Here is an 18,515-nt window from a genome sequence, read left to right on the forward strand (position 1 = left end):
TCCTAGCGGATATTCCTTATTTTCCAATGCTGAGTAAAGCAGGTCTAGCATTTTTATAATTGCATCATTAGTGCTTTTATTTTTCCTGAATCCAAATTGGCAGGGGTTGAGTATGTTTTGTGACGTTGTAAATGAATATATATTCTCCTGTGCACGAGTTTCTCGAAGATTTTGGATAGCAATGGTAAGTTTGATATTGCCTATGGTTGTTTACGTCTGTAGGGTCACCACCTTTATGCATTGGTGTAACCCTTGCTGTCTTGAGTAGTGTCTGGAAAGTGCTAGTTTCTAGTGACTTGTTAAAAAGTAATGTAATAGCATGCGAAAGGACATGGGCCGCTCGCTTGTACAATAATGGTGGGACGTGACGCAGATTCCCCGAGTTATTTTTGAGTGACTTTATAATCGCGGTGACTTCGGTGGGCTCAGTTGGTACAAGATAGAAGGAATTTGGGAAATTCCCATTTAGGTAGTCCCTGGCACGGGCATTGGTACGTGGGATTTTACTGGCGAGATTAGATCCTATGTTTGAGAAGAAGTCGTTTATCTTGTTAGCTGTATCAGTGGGATGCAGTGGTGGTTCATGAGGTTTAGTTAGAACAATATTCTTGGTTTTTTTCAGTTTGTGGGACCCCAGAATCTGAGAAAGTGTTTTCCAGGTCTTTTTTATATCTCCTCTTGTGTCAGTGAATCTGCTGGAGTAGTACAGTTGTTTGGCTTTCTTTATTAATTTGGTGAGAACTGTTGAATATTGTTTAAGAATATCTTTGTGTATTAAGCCCTGTCTGTATTGCTTTTCATATTGGTGTTTCTTAGCAATGGATTTCAAAATGGGGCTGGTTAGCCATGGGCAACCAAGCCGTTTATTCGTGATCTGTTTTGTTTTTATAGGACAATGTTTGTTGTATAGTCTAAGTATTTTGTTAAGAAAAATGTCTGTCCAGTCGTCAGTACCATTGACATTGGAGAATTCTGTAGGCCAGTCAACAGTCTCTAGGTCTGCTGTGAAATTCCTTATTGAGGCCTCGTCATGGAGTCTAAATGAAACTTTGTTGTATTCGAGTGGTGGCTTACTAATGTTTGTTAAGAGGAAGGTTGGGTAGTGGTCAGTAGTGCCGTCTGTGATTATCCCTGATTTAAGGGGGGCTAGTATATTGGTCCATATGTGGTCTATTATGGTTGCACTTGTCTCAGTCAGCCTGGTTGGTTTAGTTATTGTTGGTATGAGAAGTGTGTTGTTCATATTATTGATGAAATCAGTTACAGTCTGATCATCTGGTAGGCCAAGGTTGATATTGAAGTCTCCAGCTAAGAGAAGGTGGTGCTTGTTCATTTGTCTGTTTGTTATTAGCAACTTTAGATTCTCATTGAAGTTTGGAATGTTTGTGTGGGGTATCCGGTATATGGCACCGATTGTTATAGGCGTCTTGAGGTTTTTTAAAGTAAAATTAGCAAAAATGTATTCCCCATATTCATCACTAAAGCAATTAGTGCTAATACAAGATAGTTGGTTAGAGTAATAGATTGCAGTACCACCCCCAACTTGGTATGGTCTGCAGTTGTGGATTGCTGTGTATCCTGGTAGTGGGTAGATATCGGATATCAGATATCGGAACGTTATTCTCAGGTTTGCCAGGCGCCCATGTGCTGCAGCAGTTATCTGGTTGATGTGCGCCTCTGGAGACGTGCTCGGTATTATGCTCATCCCTAGAGCTTTCTTCTTGAGTGAGGTTTGCAGTCTTTGTCTACCTAGCCTATACTCTGTCTGCATTCTTCTTTGCCCTTCCCCAATCTTCATGACTTTGCATTTGGCAGGGTTGAATTCGTAAAACCAATTTCTGGACCACGTGTCCAGTCTGTCCAGGTCTCTTTGTAGTCCTGCCTAAACCTCATCTGATTTAATTCTTCTCATCAACTTCACATCATCTGCGAACAGGGACACTTCGGAGTCTATCCCTTCCATCATGTCATTCACATATATTAAAAAGAGCAATGGCCCTAGAACTGACCCCTGTCTCAGTAGTAGTAACCAGTTACCAGTCTCAGTAGTAGTAACCAGTTACCAGTCTCAGTAGTAGTAACCAGTTACCAGTACCGTCTGACTCAACGATCAACCGTCTCTTGAGTCACGGTCTTTCATATTGTGCTGACCTCAGCAGTATTCAAAGACCCACTGGGTACTGGGCAGCCGGCGAGCCAGTATATCGAGTAGTAGCAAGGAGATAGGTAACGGCTGGCAGGTCTCTCTCCACATATCGCCAATATACGTATAACAGCCTACGTGAGTATTTCTACCCTAATCCACGTATCGAACTCCCACATGATAAATGGTGTGCAGCGGTGTGGAGCGTGGATTTACGTTTTTAAGGGTAATTCAAGGCGTTTGAAGGACTCTAAACCTTGTGTTTTCAGTGTAAACGCAGTATTTTTGACTCATTATTTTTTAGAATATTTTTTCAGTGGTTTCACTTATCTTATATTTTTTATTCTGTGTTTTTTCTTATGCTACTCCTGTCTGTAGTAAGTATTATTGTGTAGTGTACCAGTCAGTCACCTGTGTGAAGTGATTCAATTTTTTTTTTATTGTATTCTTTCAGCGTTGTATTCTGCAGTGATATTTACCCCAGTATACCAAATTTTCCATTTATTTCTATGTGTGTCATTTTTTTTCGTATGCCAACAGTGTCTCATTTCTCTAATTTTTTCGCAGACTGTGTACCATTATTTTTGCCAGCAAATTTTTGTCGTATCAGTCACAGCAAGATTTTGTATCCACAGTAGGATTTTGTTGTAAGAATATTTAATGAAGTGTGCTTCGTCACTGTAAGTGTTAACTTACCTGTTTTGTTCCTGTGTTTTATTTTATTCATATTTTCATAATTCTTGAACAAATTCACTCTTGATGCAATTTCAATTACTTTTAACGTAAAGTGTTTTCTTTACTCTGCTTGAGTAAATTGTTTTGTCTAATTTACAATTAAGAGTTAAAGTGTTCAATCAGTTTATTTTTTTTTTTCTTCATAATTTTAATTCATTATTTTACCTGAGTTTTCCCAGTGACACTTTATTACTGCAGTGATTATTTCTACACCTTATTTTGTTGCATTTGTTCTGAAGTGAATTATTTTGTTGAACTGTTCTGCAGTGAATTCTTTTCTTTTATTGATAATTTTTATGAATTCTTTTTAATTTTGTCTATGCATTCTTAGAAAATACTTAAATTTCACAGTTAACAATTTAATAATTTTATTTTTACACTTTCACATTGATTTAAAAATTTTAATTAATTAATTTCTTTATTAGCAAGAGTAAAGACAGCTCATTTTGAATTTAATTCAGTCTCCAGTAATATTTTTACTTGTATATTTCAATGTAAATTTTTTTTATTTTTGTCAATAGTCCTTTAAATTGAGTTTTCATTCCTCTTGCAGTGTATTTAAATATTATTCTGCAGAATTAGTTGTATATCTTTTCATTTCAATTCTAGAATTTTATATCATTTTTTATTGTTCATTATTTTTGCCTTATTTGTTCTCGTGCTACTTTGCCATTATGTCTCACATACCGTCAAGTGATACTTTAGTGAATGTCGACACTCAGACCTCTCAGGCTACTACTGCTGGTCCTGTCATCAGTCCTCCCAGTTCCTTACCGACTGACAGACCGACTCAGACACCGAGATATTATAGTTATACTCGTGATTCCCTTGATGCGTTACCTTTATTCAATGGCCATGTACATAGTCTTGAAGCATGGTTTGCAGCCATTCGTTCTCGTGCTAGTGCTCTAGCTGAAGGTCCTCCTTCAGAGGAAAGCCTTATCAGAATTGCTAAAGAAGCTCTTTATCGATCTCCTGCTGCTGTTCACGTTGTTGATCTCCTTGATATGCGAGACTTCAGGAATCTTACTAGGTGGTCACAATATGAGGAACTGATTCGTTCTTTCCTTGTCCCAGTAAAAACAGCTGATCCATATGTCGTTCTTAGAGAACTAGTGAATGCTACACCCATGAGTACTGAATCGTTGAGTGCATTTGCTGTTAGATTAGATAAACTTTTATCATCATTTATCAATGCTGTCCAATCATCATCTTTTCTCTCTGAAGAGGCTAAACCATTTACAGAATCAATTGCTAAAATAGCAGCTTTTGGAGCAATTAAAGAACTAATGCCGCCTGCTTCTGTGTGTGCTTATGAGGCTGATCCTCCAACTGTAACGATGGAACCACTTACAGCCTTAAATCATGTACGTTCCTTGTGCCCCCAGGGTACTTTCCCTTGTATTAAAAGTAATGTCACAAATATGCCTCAGTCTGCACCACCTCTTGTTTGCGCCACAGAGACAAATCGTAGTCGTCAACCATCTCCGAGATCATCAAGAACCAGTGTACAGAGTCGTTATACACCTCGTAGTATTCATAGTACATTCAGTAACCATAGTCGGCGGAATTGTTACAACTGTGGTTTCCGTGGACATATTGCAATTAATTGTCCTGATAGTTATCCTAAGAGACGTCGTACTGATGATGAGTACTCAGATCTTCCTTACTGTACTTATCATAGAATACATGGACATGGCACATCTGAGTGTAATGCTCTCTATAACCTTCAGTACTCTAGATCTTTCCGTGGTCGTTCCAACCGCAGAACCCGTCGAGGAAACAGATCTCGTGGTTTTCAAAATAACCAGAACCAGGCTCATTCTTTCAATTCTCAACCTAACCAGAACCAGGCTCGATTTTCCAATTCGGGGGAATTCGAGCGCCCCAGTCAAACCGTCCCATGGTGACAGTAGGTGATAATGAGTACACCATCCCCGTTCACAACTCCTTTGAAGCCTTAAGCAGTCTCGAGAATGACAACCCTGCCGAGGTTGTTGCTTCACATGTCTCTGACACAGATGATTTTGGGGATGGAGTAGAACAAGTCTTTTCTGATGAAAATCCACCTTTTTGTTTGCACGTAACTTCCAATGCAACCATAGGCCCTATAGTGCAAGCATCTGTTTATAATGCGCCCGTTCAATTGTTCATGGACTCTGGTGCGCAAATCAATATTATTAGGTCTAGTTTGTTTAAGGATAAGAAGTTACGACATGTCCTTCTCGTAGAACCGACTCCTGTGTCCTCCCTTAGTGGAGTATCTGGTTCTCACCTGCGTGTCCGAGGTACGACTGCCCTAACCTTTTCTATCCAAGGTAGAGACTTCACTGTTTCCTTCCTTGTTGTCGACCAGATTACTTTCCCTGGTGACCTTCTACTGGGATTTGCTTCCATGCGAGACTTACGCATTGTGCTCGACCCTTATCGATGGCATGCACAAATTGACGACTTGATCGTTCCATTCTGGGGTTACCAGCTTGGATCAGAAATCTGTCATACTGCTGCAGAGTATGATGTACGGATTAAGTCCTTACAAGCTAATGCTTTCTCCAGTAGCGTACCCAAGCGGTCAGGCACTGGTAATACTGTCACTCCCATCAGTGTTCCACCTATACCTTCAGAATTGCAGGATAGTCCGATGCCTCAAGTGTCCGAGGACGCTCAGATTGCCTTGAGTGCTCAACCTATCCCTGCAATGCCTGCTAGTTCGAGTAGTAGTTTCTCCACAGGGGACGCCTTGTCGGAAAACAATTACTTGCAACTAGTAATGCCATCTCTTGTTGACGTCACATGCCGTCTGCAGAAAGACGTTTCTGTTGCGGCTAGTGCTCTCACTAGAGTGTCTGTAGTTGTTCCTAGTGTTCCAGATGGTGATAACGTCCTAGTTGACAGTGATTCCTGCAAAGTAAAAGGTCTATTTGTTGAACCATCCTTACATGTTGTAAGAGATAGTAAGATCCATTTCTACCTGGCCAACACTTCTGGTCACAGTGTTCGCCTTAGAGCAAATACCAATCTTGTTGACCTTGTTCACTATCCTTACCCTGTTCAGGTAGAGGATGAGTTGTCACCTGACCAGTGGGTCGGTGCTATTTCTGCCGGGGAGACCTCATCCACCTCACTGGATCAATCTGTTCCACCAGTTGAGGAGAAAGACTTAGCTTCCACTGACTTCCCAGATGAAGTCAAGCGTTTGTTGACTCTGCTGAACAAACGTCGTAAAGCCATTGCTTTACCAGGTGAGAAGATGGGTATAACGAACTTATTGTCCCATCGTATTCCACTTGAACCTGGTACTAGACCTATCTACATACCTGCGTACAGAATGCCTCATTCACAAGTTGCTGTCGCAGAAGAATTGATCAATCAAATGCTTGATGATGGAGTTATTGCACCTAGCAATTCCCCTTGGAATGCACCCTTGATACTAGTACCTAAGAAGGATGGTACTTGGCGTCCAGTAATTGACTTTAGGAAGTTAAACGCAAAAACCATTCCAGATCGCTTTCCACTCCCTGTACTGGGTGATCTTTTACGTAATATTGGAGATAACAAAGTCTTTTCAACCCTAGATTTGTTACAAGGGTTTTGGCAAGTCCCTCTTCACGAGGACAGCCAAGAACTAACTGCATTCTCCACTCCTACAGGTCATTATCACTTCCTCCGTATGGCATTTGGATTACGATCTTCCCCTATCACGTTCTCAAGGCTCATGACTAATATCTTTAGAGGTCTCATAGGTAATGCACTTATGGTGTACTTAGATGACGTAATCGTCATGTCTAAAGACGTGGATACACACTTGAAAAGACTTGATGTAGTACTTGGTAAGCTTGAAGAAGCCAATTTAAAGATCAAACTGTCAAAATGTCAATTTTTCAGATCAGAAATTAAGTTTCTTGGTCACGTAGTCACTTCTAGAGGGGTTACGACTGACCAAAGTAAAGTAACTGCAGTACTAAATTTTCCAACTCCCAAAACTGCTGATGCCGTAAGATCCTTTGTGGGCTTAGCAGGTTTTTATAGAGCTTTCATTGCCAATTTTTCTTCCATAGCTGCTCCTCTAACTGAGTTGCTTAAGAAAGATGCTCCTTTTGTTTGGACCTTCCGTCAAGAAAGAGCATTCCAAACTCTAAAAGAAAAGCTAACTTCTGCTCCAATTTTGAAATTTCCAGATTTTTCTAAGCCTTTCTATCTGACAACTGATGCTAGTTCAATTGGCATAGGTGCCGTACTAGCTCAGAAGACCGATGGCAAGTACAACGCAGTTGCATTTGCTAGCCGAGTCCTTACAAAGGCTGAACGTAATTATACAGTAACTGAGCAAGAAGCTTTAGCAATAGTATGGTCCTTAAAGCACTTCCGAGACATTATTTATCAGTACTCTGTTCATGTCTTGACAGATCATGCTCCACTGATACCCTTATTCCAGAACAAACAACCTACTGGAAGGTTAGCTAGATGGACTTTGACTATCCAAGAGTTCAATCCCACCTTTGAGCATTTACCTGGCAAGTCAAATGTAGTCGCAGATGCCTTATCGCGACATGTTAGTATAGTAATTGCAGACCCTCCATTTAGTGCTGAAGATGTAAAGAATGCTCAACGAACAGATCCCATGTGGTCTGGTGTGATTCGATTCCTGCTCCAGGAAGATCTTATTCTGAATGTGAAGCCACCAGCACCCATCAGTGACTTTCTCATGAACCAAGAATTACTGTATCGAACAGCCGAGTTGGGTACTCCAAGCAGAAGAGTATACCAGTTAGTAATTCCACAGTCACTAGTGAATGTAGCTTTACAGCTAGTTCACGATGTACCAGGTGTTGCACACCCTGGTATGGATCGTTCAGTAAAACAAGCCAGATTGAAATACTTTTGGCCTCGTATGGCAACTGATATTTCTGAGTATGTTAGGAAATGTAGTGTCTGCATGCAACATAAAGGCAATGCTAATGGTCCTAATCCAATCCAAGTGTATCCAACTACTAGCGAACCTTGGGAAAGAGTTGCGCTAGATTTGTTAACTAATTTCCAATGTTCCCTCCAAGGTAACAAACATCTGTGTGTTATGGTAGACCATTTCACCAGATATTGCGAGTTAGTTCCTATTGCAGATAAGACTGCCGAGACAGTAGCTAAAGCGTTTAAAGAACGCATTATCTGCAGGCATACCACCCCTAAGTCCCTAGTAACAGATAATGGAGGTGAATTCTGTAATGAAATTCTTGAAAATTTGTGTACCTTGTACAAGATCACTAAATCCACCATTGTTCCTCATCATCCTGCCAGCAATGGGTTAGCGGAACGAACCAATAAGAAAGTACTTGATGTCTTGAGAGCCACTATCAATCCCAATAGTGAAACTTGGGATGAAGTTATACCTGATGTGCAGTGTGCTATAAATTCTGCTTACAATGTTTCTATTGGTGACACTCCACATTATGCATTGTACGGTGTAGATAAACGTTTGCCTTATGAGTTGTTGTATTCTAATCCGAAACCAAATTACAACCCTGATGATTTCGTAGCAACTCGTACCAGCTTAGCTCAAAGTGTTTTTAGAAGAATCCGTGAAACACTTCATAAATCAACAGCTGAATTTACAAGAGTCGCAAACACTCGATCAAAGCCATCCAAAATCAAAGTAGGTTCGAGAGTTATGCTGACTAATTTTAACAAAACGTCTGCAATGCCAAAGCTTGATCAAAGGTTTGTTGGTCCTTATCGAGTAGTTGAACATTTCACTGGAAATAAGTATAAGGTTAGAGAGATTAGTACTGGTCAGTATAAAGAATCGCATTTGGATCATATGAAGTTAGTATGTGATGATAATGATGTTCCAACCCAGACTAATGTGACAGACTCTGACAATCCTCCTGATCCTGTACTCTCTTCCTCTGATACTCAGTCAGACGATCAACCTGAATGTCGTTATTCCCTACGTACACGACAGGTATTGAGAAATCCTCAAGTATCATTTGTAACTTCCAATTCAGATTCGCCTCAAATACAGCATGAGTTAGCCTATGCTACAGAGTTTGATCCTCCCAGAGATGACACCCATTCTGCATATGCCAATCTTACCCTAGCAGAGTTGGGGTTAAATGTAAATAACCTGTATAGATGAATAATTACAGTATCAACTTATCAGTATTCAAGAATTTTTTTTTTGTGTTCATGTTCTCTCCGCATTCTGAGAGTTAACAGTCTAGATTTGCGTGCACCGAATCTGCCTTTCTGTTAAACACTCTTTCTTTGTATATATTCCTTCCTCAGAATCCGTAGATCACACGAATACAGATCGATCGATCAAAATTTTTTTTTTATCACTTGTATTCTCAACGTAGAGTTCGTTGTTCAATTGTTGAGTTTTAAGTTGTACTATCGTATACCTTGTATTGCATTACAGTTTCAGTTACGTAAGCTTTCATTCCATTGTTCTACTTATGTATTTTTAATGTTTAATGTTGTGTACTTTGACATTGTATAGAATCAGCCCAAGCCGTATACCTACCATCTCTAGTTTGTATTAGTTGTATGTCGGGACGACATACGTTAGCGTCGCCGAGCTCTCAGTAGTATTAACCAGTTACCAGTCTCAGTAGTAGTAACCAGTTACCAGTCTCAGTAGTAGTAACCAGTTACCAGTACCGTCTGACTCAACGATCAACCGTCTCTTGAGTCACGGTCTTTCATATTGTGCTGACCTCAGCAGTATTCAAAGACCCACTGGGTACTGGGCAGCCGGCGAGCCAGTATATCGAGTAGTAGCAAGGAGATAGGTAACGGCTGGCAGGTCTCTCTCCACATATCGCCAATATACGTATAACAGCCTACGTGAGTATTTCTACCCTAATCCACGTATCGAACTCCCACATGATACCTGTGGGACCCCACTCGTCACAGGCACCCACTGTGATACCTCTTCATGTACCATGACTCGTTGTTGCCTCCCTGTCAGGTATTCTCTGATCCATTGCAGTGCCCTCCCTGTTATACATGCCTGATCCTCCAGCTGCTGCACTAATCTCTTCTGAGGAACTTGTGTCGAAGGCCTTCCTGCTGTCTGGGAAATGCAATGCGCCCACTCCTCTCTCTCATGTCTTACTTCTGTTACCTTGTAATAAAACTCCAGAAGGTTTGTGACACAGAATTTGCCTTCCATGAATCCATGCTGGTTGTCATTTATAATCTTGTTCTGTTCCAGGTGCTCCACCACTCTCCTCTTGATAATCTTCTCCAAGACTTTCTTAAAAATGAGGACTACATTTGCCATCTTCGATATCTCAGGTAACTTCCCAGTTTCAAGGGATGTATTGAAGATTGTGGTTAGTGGCATGCACAGCATCTCTGCTCCTTCTCTAAGGACCCACAGGGAGATGTTGTCCAGTCCCTCCACCTTTGAGGCATCAAGGTCACTTAGCAACTTCTGCACCTCCTCCTCCATTGTTCATATGTCACTTGTTGGTATTTTCCCTGTTGATGTTCCCCTCTGTGCTGTCTTCCCAGAGCCCTCCCTATGTCTACTGTAAATACTGCCTTAAATCTCCTGTTTAGCTCCTCACATACAGGGCCGGATTACCGCATAGGCAAACTAGGCATTTGCCTAGGGCCCCGCGGTCCAAGGGGTTCAGGGGCTCATCCAAGACTGCGCACATGGTGCAAGTGCAAAGGGGTCCCTCCCTAAAAAGTTCAAGTGTTTGGAGAGTAAAATTGATTTTTAAAAATTAATCAAAACAAAAATAAATAATGAAATAAAATAAAATAAAAATAAATAAACCTAACCATAGATGGCAACACTCAACACGCCTTTGTTTACATCAGAACAGCTGTGTTTTCCCGCTAATGGGTGAGTATGGGAGATTCCTCTCCAATTTTCTGTAGTAATTACACGTTATCTAGACTTGTACTGTGACAAATTAACTGAAGTGTTGTTGATAGACATTGATGTGTATGGATAAATGTCTGTTTTCGCCTCTAAATGTTAAGGGAGGTACCTGATAGGGTTACTTGACCAGTAAAGACGCATGGACCAGTAAAGACGCATTTTTGGTAAAAATACTATAAAGAAAATCCAAAAAACGCAAACTGACTTCCGTTTGTAGGTTTTAAAAGCACTTTGTCCTGTCTTTAAGTCTTCATCATTTCAATAACAGATCTCAATTGATTGATGTTCTACATCACTTCCGTCGCAAATGCTTAGTTTTCAAGTTGCGACGGAAGTGATGTAGAACATCAATTAATTTACTACATATTTCCCCAGAAACACATAAGCTACATCAGAAAATCGTTGGTTGGGTGAAACTGAAAATTGTCCCTGCATTCTTTAATTCTCATGTCCTTATCTATGGTGGTAGGCCATATATCATGCAAAACATAATGATTAGTTTAGTTATGAAAATGGTAATATAAATACCATTGTGCATTGTTCTTGGACTCGGTATGATTTCTGTTTAAGTAAATTGGAGATCAAGGAGGATGAATTAGTAAAATATTCGTAGCCCAAATCACTAACCTAATCTATGGTAAAAGTTCTGTATATGACTCCTTTCTGGTAACGTTTTGAATTTTTAGATGCGCAGCCAGAGGAAAGGGGGCTACAAGGGCCATATCCCCCCAAGTGACAGAAAAAAAAATAATAATAATTAAAAAATTAATAATAATTGATAATGAAAAATTTGTATTTGCATGATTACAGACAGTGATACATCCTCATTATGGCATCTCGTGAACGTGATGTTGGACGTTCTTATGCGAGTGGGTCACAGAAAAGAAAAGAAAATTCAAGAAGAAGAACAGAAAAAGAAAGATGTAGGAAGCTGCAGAAAGATCACAGACATGCTCACGATACGTCAGATCATACAGGAAGCCCTCCCTCCATTATTTCTCAGCCAGCATCTACTTCTTTTGTGTCTCCTCTCAATGTCTCAACGGACATTTCATCCACAGGATTTGTCTTAAAAGATCCTACCTCATGGCCAAATGTAATCCCAGATTCTCTACGTAATGCTTTCATTGCAGAAAACTTCAGTCAAACTCTGAACATTGACTTTAGGAAATCAGCAAGGATTTATGATGATGGAAGTCGTCGTTGTTTAAAGTCATCTATGTTTTATAGGAAGCTTGCAAATTCAGAAACTGGGAAAAGATCATGGATGGTATACTCTGAAAGCTCAGGAAAAGTGTACTGTTCAGCATGCAAGCTATTTTCTACCAAAGAAAATACCTTCACACAGGGGTTCAATGACTGGAAAAATTCCAAGCGTTTCGAGGAACATGAAAACAGCACCACTCACAGGAGCTGCATTTCAGCCAGTGTATTTCGTGCACAGAAAAAAGGCTTATTGGATTCTCATTTGGAAAATCAAACTGAAAAAGAGCGCAGTTATTGGAGAAAAGTTCTAGAAAGAGTTGTTGCTGTTGTAAAATTCTTAGCTCTAAGAGGACTTGCTTTCCGTGGAGAAAATGAGGTTTTTGGTTCGGAAAACAATGGCAATTTCCTAGGGATCATAGAACTGTTAGCACAATTCGATCCATTCTTAGCAAATCATGTGTCACGCCTTGGGAATGCAGGAAGAGGCACTGTATCTTACATGTCATCTCCTATATGCAATGAATTTATTGAACTGATGACTAAGAAGGTCCTCAATAACATCATAGCAGCTGTGAAAACTGCAAAATACTTTGCAATAAGTGTAGATTCAACACCATATATTTCACATACAGATCAATTGACATTCATTGCTCGCTTTGTCGACTCCAGTGGTAAGCCTGTAGAGCACTTTATAAAATTCATTCCTCTTTCAGGCCATGATGGAGAAACAATGATGAATGTAGTACTGGATACTCTGCTTGAACATGATCTCTCTATTATGGATTGCCATGGCCAGAGCTACGACAATGCAAGTAACATGTCGGGTAAATATAATGGATTGCAAGCCCGTATCAAGCAAATCAACCCACTTGCTGAATATGTGCCCTGCTCAGCACATTCTCTTAATCTTGTTGGGTCATGTGCTGCGGAGTGTTGTGTCGCTGCAGTTTCATTTTTTGGCTTTTACAAGCACTCTTTAATTTTTTCTCTGCTTCAATGCATCGGTGGAGTATACTCAAGTCAACCATTCATGGAGATGTCATCAAATCATCAACAAGGTGGTCAGCGCAGCATGATGCAACACATGCTTTGAAAGACAGCTTTGCTGAAATACGTTCTGCTTTGATCCAAATAGCAGAGGATGAAGACCAGACAGCAACTACAAGAAGCGAAGCAGCCAGCTTAGCATCAAAATTGGAAGATTTTGAATTGGCCTTACTCTGTGTGCTTTGGGACTGTATACTGGAACGGTTAAATGCCCCGAACAAGACACTTCAGAAAATTGAAATTGAAATGGCTACTTGTGCTAACCTCTATGCAGGCTTAGTGGAATTTGTAAGCTCACTTCGCAATGATGAAGCTTTTGAAATGTTTGAAGAGAAAGCTAAACTGCTGGTGAAAGACTGCAGTTACCGGGCAGATCATCAGCGGTCAAGGAAGAGGAAACGCAATTTTGAAGAGTCAGACAATGAAATTGTGTTGCTACCAAGGCAGAAATGTAAGACAGCTACATACTTCGTCATTCTGGATTCACTGATTACATAATTGGTGAAAAGAAAAGAAATATACCAGAATCTCAATGACAAGTTTGGATTTCTGTTCAAAATTACTACTATGCCAGATGCAGAATTGAGAGAAGCTGCATTAAAGTTGCAACAACACCTTTCAGCAGATGTTCAGGACAAATTTGTTGAAGAAATAGTTCATTTTTCTGGGTATATGAATCAGATTAAAGCTCCACCTGAAAAATGTGCGCCCTCAGCTGCTTTGAAACATTTAAGAAATGCAGGTATCTCAGAAACCTTCCCTAATGTTGACATAGTGTATCGCCTTTACCTAACACTTCCAGCTACTAACTGTGAAGGAGAACGTTCATTTTCTGTTTTGAAAAGAGTGAAAAACCAGCTCCGTTCAACAATGAGCCAAGACAAATTGTGTAACCTAGCCTTGTTGACCATTGAGTCTGATCTAACAAGAAATATTGATTTTCAGAATATAATTGATGATTTTGCCAATATGAAATCCAGAAAAAAGTTTATTTAAGAAGTGCCTGTGAATATAAACAATTCTTTACTTTCTTGAGTTTATATGATTTGATAGTCTTATGCATGATGCAATGATAACAATAATGGTCAGTGATTTATAAAGGGAATAATAGTGCTGTAGTGGTTATGCTGAATATAATAGGTACATGATGTCACTACTTTATAGCCTAATCTAGTAATACTATGCTGTCCTGAGTTTATTCTCTTTAAAATGCATAATTTAACAAGATAGTTATAATGGCTGTTGGTAAATGGTTTTGGTTGTCTTGATGTACTTTCCCTATTAAATTTAATCTAAATAGCCAGAATGTATTTAATTAGACCTTACACAGGCTCACACCGACCCCCCACCCCACCCCCAAGCTGGTAGGGGTCGCTTCGCTTACCCGTAACTCAAAGGGGCCCCGCCAATCTGAATAGCCTAGGGCCCGGAGACTTCTTAATCCGGCCCTGCTCACATACCTCACATACCATATGCTGCATAAGTGTCTCAATCTTCAACTTGTCGGTTTTTCAAACCATTCATCACAACTGTCAGACACGGCAGCATCATGGGGTCTTGTTACAAAGAATTCTTCAACACTTGTTCAACCTTTGGACGAAGACCTACTTCGACTAGTGGATGGTACCACTATGACCCCGCCTCCATCTGCTTCACGTCACCTCACTACAGTATATAAGCCACGTCTACGGCCCTATGCTGTACATTCTACAAGATTGATGGACTGAACACATCGACTCCAGGTTGAGGGACTGATTACCTCATTCTCCTCCTCTCCTTACGCCTTCCTCTTTGTATTGGACTGATGAAGCCACTGTGTGGCGAAACGTTTCCTGAATAAAGATTCCCATATGCTGCATAAGTGTCTCAATCTTCAACTTGTCGGTTTTTCAAACCATTCATCACAACTGTCAGACACGGCAGCATCATGGGGTCTTGTTACAAAGAATTCTTCAACACTTGTTCAACCTTTGGACGAAGACCTACTTCGACTAGTGGATGGTACCACTATGACCCCGCCTCCATCTGCTTCACGTCACCTCACTACAGTATATAAGCCACGTCTACGGCCCTATGCTGTACATTCTACAAGATTGATGGACTGAACACATCGACTCCAGGTTGAGGGACTGATTACCTCATTCTCCTCCTCTCCTTACGCCTTCCTCTTTGTATTGGACTGATGAAGCCACTGTGTGGCGAAACGTTTCCTGAATAAAGATTCCCATATGCTGCATAAGTGTCTCAATCTTCAACTTGTCGGTTTTTCAAACCATTCATCACATCCCTTAGGCCCTACAGCAACCCCCTAAGGCTTAGGGGGTTGCTGTAGGGTTGGGGTTTGTGGTGTGGGGGTGGGGACAGAGGGATCCATGTGTGATTGTTGGCTTAGATTGTTCAGTTGTCTTGGGGTTGTTGTGGTTGGAGCTCTTCTGCTGATGTTTCTGGGGGGGGGTTTGCCCTTCTACCTGTGTCTGGGTTATTCTGCTTCTCTTTGTCTCTTCCTCCCATTCCTCCTTTTGCTTTTGCACTCTGTCAGTATCCTCCTTTCCTCTTGCGTTCTGTCTCGGTCGAGGTACACACTCTGGAATTCGAGTTTGTCTCTCAGCCGTGGTTCGAGTTGATTCTGCCTTGAAAATTACTTTGAGAGGCCGCTTCCTTCTCCTTGCGAATCACTCAATTCTCCGAAAATTTGCCACCAGGGTCATGTCGCCCTCGCCTAATTGCCTTCATGATACCTTCATTCGCTTTTATCTCCTCCTGTGTGTGTGTGTGTGTGTGTGTGTGTGTGTGTGTGACCCAATTAATATTTGCATTAATAACTCATAGTTGTGACCAGGTGTGGACGTGTGAATTGCTCATTACTTTGTAATTTGTTCATGAGTGTAACCATGTTTAGACGTGTAGATTATTCATTACCTTTGTAACTTGGTCATGATTGTGACTAGATCTACCTGGAGTTCATTACCTTCGTACCTTGTTCAGTTATCAGAACTTCGGGGCCCAGTCCTTGGACCCATTATATACCTCTGTAATCCTTTGACTACCGCCCACAGGATGGGTATGGGGTGCATAATAAACATATTAAACTGACTGTATTTATGTATGTGTGTTTATCATGTGGATTATCCCAGTTGTGGAAAATTGCATTTATCTGAATGTAACTAATAATGTACATAACAGTAAATGATAACAAAGATAATTATTATTTATCAAACAAGTGCAACCGTAATAGACCACATATGGACCAATATACTAGCCCCCCTTAAATCAGGGATAATCACAGATAGCACTACAGACCACTACCCTACCTTCCTCTTGTCAAACATTAGTAAACCACCACTTGAATACAACAAAGTTTCACTTAGACTCCATGATGAGGCCTAGAGTAAGGAAGTTCACAGCTGACCTAGAGACTGTTGACTGGCCTACAGAATTCCCCAAGGCCAATGGTATTGATGACTGGACAGACATTTTTCTTAACAAATTACTTAGACTATACAACAAACATTGTCCTATAAAAACGAAACAGATCACAAACAAACGGCTTGGTTGCCCATGGCTAACCAGCACCATTCTGAAATCCATTGATAAGAAACACCAATATGAAAAGCAATATAGACAGGGCTTAATACACAAAGATATTCTTAAACACTATTCATCAGTCCTCACCAAAGTAATAAAGAAAGCCAAACAACTATACTACTCCAGTAGATTCACTGACACAAGAGGAGATATAAAAAAGACCTGGAAAACACTCTCTCAGATTCTAGGGACCCACAAACTGAAAAAAACCAAGAATATTGTCCTAACTAAACCTAATGAAACACCACTGCATCCCACTGACACAGCTAACAAGATAAAAGACTTCTTCTCAACCATAGGTTCTAATCTCGCCAATAAAATCCCACGTACCAATGCCCATGCTGGGGACTACCTAGATGGGAAATTCCCAAATTCCTTCTATCTTGCTCCAACTGAGCCCACGGAAGTCACCGAGATTATAAAGTCACTTAAAAATAACTCGGGGAATCTGTCTCGTGTCCCACCATTATTGTACAAGAGAGCGGCCCATGTCCTCTCGCATGCTATCTCATTACTTTTTAACACGTCACTAGAAACTAGCACCTTCCCGAAACTACTCAAGACAGCAAGGGTTACACCAATACATAAAGGTGGTGACCCTACAGATTTAAACAATTATAGGCCAATATCAAACTTACCATTGCTATCCAAAATCTTTGAGAAACTCGTGCACAGGAGACTATATTCATTTATAACGGCACTAAACATACTCAACCCCTGCCAATTTGGATTCAGGAAAAATAAAAGCACTAACGATGCAATCATAAAAATGCTAGATCTGCTTTACACAGCATTGGAAAATAAGGAATATCCACTAGGAATTTTTATTGACCTAAGAAAAGCTTTTGACACAGTAGACCACGGCATCCTACTCCACAAACTTGACCATTATGGTATAAGAGGCCATGCGCTTGCATATTTCAAATCTTACCTTACTAATAGGTATCAGTATGTCACCATTAAAGACACAGCATCAACAACACAACCACTTGATACTGGAGTTCCACAGGGAAGTGTCCTTGATCCCCTGCTCTTCCTCACATACATCAATGATCTTCCAAACGTTTCTCAACACCTGAACCCCATTCTCTTTGCTGACGACACGACTTATGTCATCTCTCACCCTAATCTTGCCACCCTCAACACCATTGTTAATGAGGAGCTGATCAAAATATCGACTTGGATGACAGCCAATAAACTTACGCTTAACACTGACAAAACCTACTACATTATGTTTGGTAGCAGAGCAGGAGATGGGCAAATTAACATTAAGACCGACAACACTCTAATTGCCAGGCATAATGAGGGCAAATTCCTAGGCCTATACCTCGACAACAACCTGAACTTCAGCACCCATATCCAACACATAACCAAAAAAGTATCCAAAACGGTTGGGATCCTTTCCAAGATACGATACTACGTGCCGCAAACTGCCCTTCTCACACTATACCATTCACTTATATATCCATACCTCACCTATGCTATCTGTGCTTGGGGTTCAACTGCAGCAACACACATAAAGCCAATAATAACCCAACAAAAAGCCACAATAAGAATAATCACTAAATCCCATCCCTGGCAACACACCCCCCACTCTTCATAGATCTAAACTTACTCCCTGTTCAGTACATCCACACTTTCTACTGTGCAATCTACATCTACAGGACCTTAAATTCCAATATTAACCTTGACCTAAAAAGCTTTCCTGATAGTTGTGACAGAACCCACAGGCACAACACCAGACACAAACATCTCTATGACATTCCCCGTGTCCAACTAAACCTTTACAAAAATTCAATGTATGTCAAAGGCCCTAAAATCTGGAACACCCTACCTGAAAATTCTAAAACTGCAGACACATTCATCACCTTCAAAACTACCATCAGAAAACATCTTATCTCCCTG

This window comes from Cherax quadricarinatus, chromosome 63 (genome assembly GCF_038502225.1).
Source record: "Cherax quadricarinatus isolate ZL_2023a chromosome 63, ASM3850222v1, whole genome shotgun sequence".
Taxonomy (NCBI): Eukaryota; Metazoa; Arthropoda; class Malacostraca; order Decapoda; family Parastacidae; genus Cherax; species Cherax quadricarinatus.